Raw genomic sequence first — 7,525 nt, 5'->3', positions numbered from 1 at the left:
CACTTTATGACTACAAATATCATTTATCTATATTATAGAGGGATGAAAGTTCAAACTTGACATCAAATTAAATTTTTTTTTTTCTTTCTAAGCAAGCAAACTTCATTAAAATAAAAGATTATATATGTTAGGGGGTGGAGTCCCCAACAAATACCCCAATACATCAAATTACTTAAGACGGATTACAAAACAGATGAGCAGCAAATACTAGTTGGTACGTACGAAGTGACTGTAATCTTCGCGTGTAGAGGAAAAATAATGCGGGTTTCAAGTCCTCGTAGTAGTTGTAAAGGAAGATGGACATGGTGGAATAGGTACATCAACAACTCCTTCGAGCATCTGTGTAACCTTCCTCATAGTGGGTCTAAGAGACTGATCCTCTTGAATGCACCAAATGGCCACCTTCACAAACCTCTCTACGTTCCCCATATCATCTACGGCCTTCACATCAAATTCCACCAGAGCATCTATTTCTCCATCTCTAAAGCAGTCATAAGACCAATCAATTAAAATTGCATCATGTTCTCCGCCAGATTCCATTGCTAATACGGTTTTCCGACAACAAATTTTCTCTAGCAACACGACACCAAAGCTGTACACATCAACTTTAGAGGTGATTGGCGTGTTCTTGAACGATTCAGGTGCAACGTACCCTTTTGTTCCTCTAATGGCGGTATTAGTGTGGCTTTGATCCATCCTCAACAGCTTTGCTAATCCAAAGTCAGAAATTCGAGAATTGTAATATTCATCAAGAAGTATGTTCTGTGGCTTTATATCTCAATGGATAATCTGACGGCAGCACTCTTCATGTAAATACAAGAGTCCTCTGGCAATCCCAACAGCAATTTGGATTCTTTCTTTCCAATTTGGTTTCGAGTCTCCAAAAAGGAAACCTGCTAAAGAGCCATTGCTCAAGAACTCGTATACGAGTAATCGTTGAGGTCCCTCGTCGCAGAATCCAAGCAGTCTAACTAGATTCTTGTGACAAGTCCTGGCAATTATGTTCACTTCAGCTTGAAATTCCTCCTCACTCTCTTGTGCAACGCTGTTTAACTTCTTAACGGCCACAAGGACATTAGAACCCATATTTATTGATCCTTTGTAGACAATACCAAAAGATCCCTTACCCAGTTGTTCCTTGAACCCGTCTGTAGCATCTTGAAGATATTTGTATGTAAAACAATGCAAATTCCTCTCCAAGACGCTACATTTTTCATTTGTTATTTTGATTTTCTTTTGGTAAATGAAGAAACAACCATATAACATAGAGACAATAAGTGAAAAGTTAACAAACAAGGAGCAATAACCAAGAAGCACAGATCCTACGAGTATCAAAATCTTCTCCTTTTTCTTATTTTGGATCGGTTCCTTGCCTGATATCGGGTTACAAGGACCGCATAGAGTTGAATTATCTTTCCTTACCTTGATAAAGGCTTTCCCAGTAAAATTACTGTCGAATCTCCCATTGGAGACTGACAACTTCTTCTTCCAACAGCTATCACCAAATGCAAATACAGCAACAGTACACATACAATCTTGCAAGCAAGAATTCTTGCAATTCTCCTCAGTAAAAGGCCTCAAGCCAATGTAATCTGTCCCTGGCCAATCAGTATTTGGTATTTCCTCTATAGCATAAAGCTCCTTTTCAGAACTATGCTCATCTTCTGTACATTCCTGTGTAAAGTCTGGTTTGCAGCTTCCATAAGGATCATTTGGATCGAGAAAAGAGTATCCTCTTAGGCATTCACACTTAGGCCTTTTATCTGCTTTAAGGCTACAGATAGTGATGTAACACCCGGGCTCATTAAACCCAAGGCCGGTCTATTGGATTTTTTTTCTTTTTCCCTCTCCTTCCCCAACCCCGATAGACTTGCCCAATCTTTTTCTCTCTTGTTTTCACGCAGTTGAATAACCTACTAACGTCCCCTACCCGACGATGTCGTTTGCGGTGAGTTTCATGTTGCCACTTGCTCTTTTTTTTTTATTTAAATTTTTATCTTCTTGACGGTTCTTCAATTTCAGCTTCTGGACTGCTGAAGATTCCTCCACCCAATCTCCATTATCTTCACGTCTAGGCAGTTTGAAGTTTGAACTTCCTTTCCGTTTTTGAGTTCTCTCCTTTATTGTCGTTTCCATCCATCACTCGAGTCACTCCCTCCTATTTTTTTATTGTCTTCTACTTGTAGTGCATTTCCATTTTTTTTCCTTCCATCCTCTCAAACTCTCTCTATTTGTCTATCTTCTCCGCATCAAGTCGCTAGACACCTGGAAAATCCCCATCCAACCACCACCACAGGTCAGCCCCCACTGCCTAGCACCTCTGTGTCCTCAACGGAAACCTGTCCCACACACTTGTCAGCCTCTGCTGAACCAGTCAAGATCACGCCAAAAAGGAATCAGAGCTGTCGCGCGTCTATCCCTTTTCCGCGAACCAGACAACAACTTTCCTTCTCTACTCAACCACCTTGCAAGGCGTTGCCTCACGTCAGAAATACCATGAAAATAGCCCATCAACTGCGTCCCAATTGCCCAACAACTTCCTCTGTTTTGCTATCCCAAAAACAGAGCAACCCACCACCAGTTCCACCTAAAATCGCAACTCCTTGTGTCAAGTGAAACCATTGCAAGCTACCCAGCCACCACAAGCGTTGCACGGTGCAGCCCTTGCCACACTCGAGTAACCACCCAGCCACCGTGAGCCTTATCTCAAACCACCAGCCGTTGCTCCAAGAGTCCACACGCTCGGCCATTCGCAGTTGATAGATGAGGGCTTGAGATACAATTTGATCTTCTGACCACTACCGACGCCATGCTCAGATCCTCTGTCCATGGTTGCACCCCCGTGCACGACCTCCACCCCTCACGGTAAGCTTCTATCGCTTTCACCTTGTCTTCCTCTCATGAGTCACACTCTCGGACTCTCTCTCTTTTGCTCTCTGTCTCTCTCTCTCGTCCAATGCCATGCCGCCATGCTCACCACCGTCGTTCCCTGCCAAGCACACTGTCCCGTCGCACCTCTCATCCTCCCTGGGTGAGTATGCCTCTATGTTGCTCAGTTTTGATCTAGGCGTTCCTTTTATTTTGCCCCACATTTTTTCTTGTTTCTAGCCGTACCCAACGAGCATGCATGTTGATGTTGTTAGTTTTCGAAAACGCTCCTTTAGTTTAGATGGTTTCATATTGGACCGATTTTATATTAAACTGGTGTTAGGCGGGCCTTGTTTGAAGTATAAGAATTTACTTTTACGAATTCAAGTTAAATTACTAAATATTTTTACAATTGGTTTTGGTAGTAAACTGTAAGTATTTCAATCTTTTATTTTTTTTAAGCACTTTAAGTCTATTATATGAAATAAACCTTGTATGGTTGTAAATTAAATATGATTAGTAGTTTGCAATGATTTTTTTAATATAAATATTATTAAGTATATTTTATGAACTACTATTGTTTAAAGAAATTTATGATTTCCTACTACGTTATATGTTAGTGGTATTAAATTATGATTTCAATAATAGTTTGTAAATATATGAGTTTTAAATATGATTAAATTAATTTTTCAACATGAATCTAAGTTGTTTTATCATATTTGATAAAATTCTATTATGATAAGTTAGGAATATATTTAATAATAATAGTATATATTAGATTTTTGATATCTTAATAATTATCAAAGCTATTTTTCGTAGTATGAATTTAAGTAGATAGAGAGTTTTAGCAGTTCTTTTAGAAATTTAGTAACGCTTAGTGTTCTGTATAGGTGATGAGTGACATTCATTCAACACGATTGTGGAAAAATTCAGAATATTTAAAAAGTCCAGGTAAGCGGGGTTCATATACTAGTTTTGCATAAAAGAAATGAAATGAGGTTGACTTTGAAATAAGCATGTTTGTTTTAGAAAAGAAATCTGAAAAACGACCTCAGATGTTTATTCTGCATATGCATAAATTCTATATAAGAGAAGGTATTTTCTATCATGACTAGTTTAGACATGAGCTCATTTTGTACATTTTGTTTCTAAACTATGCAAAAGAACGAATATGAAAATCTAAAAGTTTTGTTATGAATAACTGAAAATATTTTGATTCTGTCTATTTCGAACATGTGAAATGATTTGAAGCTATTCAATATTTTGTATTGATATGATATGTCATCTGAAAACCTTGGCACGAAGTTCTGATTCTATATCTGAATGTGATCTGGTTCTGATGATGATCCGTTTTGTTTCGGTTAAGGCCCAGCCATTAGTATAATGGTGGTTTATAACCCTACCACAGGGATGAAACATGGTATACGGCCCAGCCAAGAGTATAATGGTGGTTTATAACCCTACCACAGGGTGAAACATGGTATTTACCCCGATGTGATGCTATGAGATAATATGAATATAATTTTTAGTTTGGATATGCCAAATGATTTTCTTTTTGGGAACAAGTTTGTTTTTCTGAAAATTTCGCTCTGATGTTTTGTACCAAGTTTGTTTTTGCATTCCGAAAGTAAATATGTTGTTTCTGCATTCTGAAAGCAAAAGTTTTGTTCTGTACGTCGAACTTTATAAATGCTCACGTTTACATGCTAGTATATGATCTCTGCTTGCTGAGTTGTTGATAACTGTGATACTCCATATGATATGGATAAGGGTAGGTGGTGTATGGAATCCCACATTGCTTGGGAATGAGAAGTTCTTGCTCTTTATAAGATTCCAATGGAGCTCCAATTGTATCATTGACTAGTCCTTTTGGAGTATAGGCAATGTGGTTTGGGCCTTCCATTGGGGTGTTACAATTGATATCAGAGACAGGTTAGAATTCTGTATACTATAAACCTTGGAGGTTTAAATTTCTGTGGGTTCATAGGATGTAAAGATTTTAGAGTATAGATAGTGTTTAAGAAGTCATTTTCAGATTTATTATGATAGTAAAGCGAACTATAGGATTGAATATTGTTGATGTGGGAAGTCTTAGACTTCGCAGGCTTTAGGAATAGCTATAAGCTGTGGTATTTCATAGGTATGTGAACTAAGTTCATGTTGATTAAGGTTTAGTTTAATAACGGAGCCTTCTTAAATAGTTCATTGGGTTAAAGTATTAGTTTTTGGAAATTGACTATTACTACGGTTATATGTACTTCTCTATTCTCCGTTATGAGTATTCTTATAATTTTGAATTATAATATATACGTTTTGTTTTTACAAATACCACTAAATTTTCTATGTTCTTATAAACTCTATTTTTTTGAAGCGATGATTAAAAATTCAAGTTATTTAGTCAGGACGCCACCCCGTCGTCGTGAACGAAGCATGTCGGACCTGAATGCAAACGAGAATGAAAGGGAAGCAAACCCGAGTGCTGCTGAGGTACTACGAGCAGCTGCACATCAATTAATTGATGACCTTGTGCAGAATCCTTTGGGTCGCCAGCGTAACTTTAATGAAGGGGGCTGTATCGTTGAGCAATTCAATTGAATGCACCCTTCTTTATTTGATGGGAGAGGCGATCCAACTTTGGCGGAGGATTGGATTCAGGACATTGAGGAGATTTTGCGAGTCCTAACCTGTACTGATGAGCAAAAGGTGGCGTACGCCACATTCAAGCTTACTGGGGAAGCGAAGAGGTGGTGGATCTCTGAAAGGACTATCAGAGAAGCAGAGGGGACAGAGATAGTCAGTTGGCTACACTTCAAGCAGATCTTTCTTGAGCGCTTCTTCCCTAGCTCATTCCGTGAGGACAAGGCTATGGAATTTGCCACCTTGGTTCAGGGAACAATGACGGTACATCAGTATGCTGCTAGATTTACTGAGTTATCCCGTTTTGCTAGTTATTTGATTCCCGATGAGGAAAAGAAGGCACACAAATTTGAGTAAGGACTGAATGAGAAACTTTATGAGCGTGTGGTAGGCTTTCAGATTCAGAATTTCTTAGAAATGGTGAATAAAGCAACATTGTTTGAAAGAACCCTTCAAAGAAGCGCTGCATTGCATGAACAGAGGAAAAGGACTACTCCTACTGGGTACCATTCTGGCATGGACCAGAGACCATGGAAAAGGAGGAGTGAAGGTAGTAGTTCGGGAAAAAGGCCGGTTCAGAGTAACCAACAGCCCTATCAGTGTATGACATGCAATCAAGTGCACTTCGGAGAGTGCAGAAAAGGGGCAGGGTTGTGTTTTCGTTGCGGCAAATCAGGACACTACATCAAGGAATGCCCAATGCATTTTGGTAGTAACAGGACGATCATACCGCCACCTCAGAGAAATGAAGTTTCAGCTCGGAGCGGCAACCAACGTCCTACTGCGCCTGCACGAGTTTTTGCATTAACACCTGGAGAGGTTGAGGATAGGAATGATGTGATCACTGGTATGACTCCTTTGTTTTGTTTTCTGTATTTTATATTATGTTTAGCATTATTTTGTTGGTTAGTTTTGGTTAAGACTTTGAATATTTTTGGTTCATGCATAAGATTGTTTTTGGTCACAGGTACTCTTCCTTTGTTTTCTAATAATGCTATTGTGTTATTTGACTCGGGAGGGACGCATTCTTTTGTTTCCACGGCTTACTCTAGTTTTTGCACTTTAGAAACTGAAAGGTTGAAGCATAAGTTAGTGGTTGCAACCCCAACAGGAAATTCAGTAGTTTGTAGTGAGATTCTACCTGGATGCCCTCTTTCTATAGATGGAAGACTGATGTCAGCAGATTTAATAGTGTTCCACATGGTTGGGTTTGATGTGTTTTTGGGTATGGATTGGCTGGCTTCCTACCACGCCAGTATTGATTGTGCTAAAGAGGAGGTGGTGTTCAGACCCCCTAATGAAGGTGAATTTCGGTTCACAGGGTCGAAAGTGAGGTTGATTCCACCCATCATATCTGCCATTCAGGTTGGAAAATTGTTACGTGATGGTTGTCAGGGATTCTTAGCCTGTGTGGTTGAAGCACCAAAGGAAGAGTTGAAGTTGGAACAGATACCTGTTGTGAGAGATTATCTAGAGGTCTTCCCTGAATATTTATCGGGACTCCACCCGAGCGGGAGGTAGAGTTTACTACTGAACTAGTCCCAGGCACGGCACCTCTTTCGAAAGCACCTTATCGTATGGCGCCATCTGAACTAGTGGAACTCAAGGAGCAGTTGCAAGATTTGTTGGATAAGGGTTTCATCAGGCCTAGTGTATCACCTTGGGGAGCCCCAGTTCTCTTTGTGAAGAAGAAGGATGGGTCGATGAGAATGTGTATCGATTATAGGGAACTTAATCGGGTGACCATAAAGAATAAGTACCCGCTACCCCGTATAGAAGATTTGTTTGATCAGCTTCAGGGTGCTCAAGTATTTTCGAAAATTGATCTTCAATCGGGCTACCATCAATTGAAGATCAGAACTGAGGACGTGGCTAAGACGGCGTTCAGGACCCGTTATGGCCATTATGAGTTTTTGGTCATGCCTTTTGGCTTGACTAACGCCCTAGCAGTATTCATGGACTTGATGAACAGGATGTTCCATGAGTTTTTGGATAAGTTTGTAGTTGTCTTTATTGATAA

At 39.6% G+C, this 7,525-nt stretch overlaps 1 pseudogene; it reads right to left on the bottom strand.

Moving 5' to 3' along the window:
* Positions 1-267: 267 nt before the first annotated feature.
* On the bottom strand, positions 268-2,830 carry LOC108987824 (annotated as a pseudogene).
* Positions 2,831-7,525: the final 4,695 nt, after the last annotated feature.

Source organism: Juglans regia, chromosome 14 (genome assembly GCF_001411555.2).
Source record: "Juglans regia cultivar Chandler chromosome 14, Walnut 2.0, whole genome shotgun sequence".
Lineage (NCBI taxonomy): Eukaryota > Viridiplantae > Streptophyta > Magnoliopsida > Fagales > Juglandaceae > Juglans > Juglans regia.
Note: the sequence above shows the minus strand (reverse complement) of the source record. Positions and strands in the feature narration are given on the sequence as shown.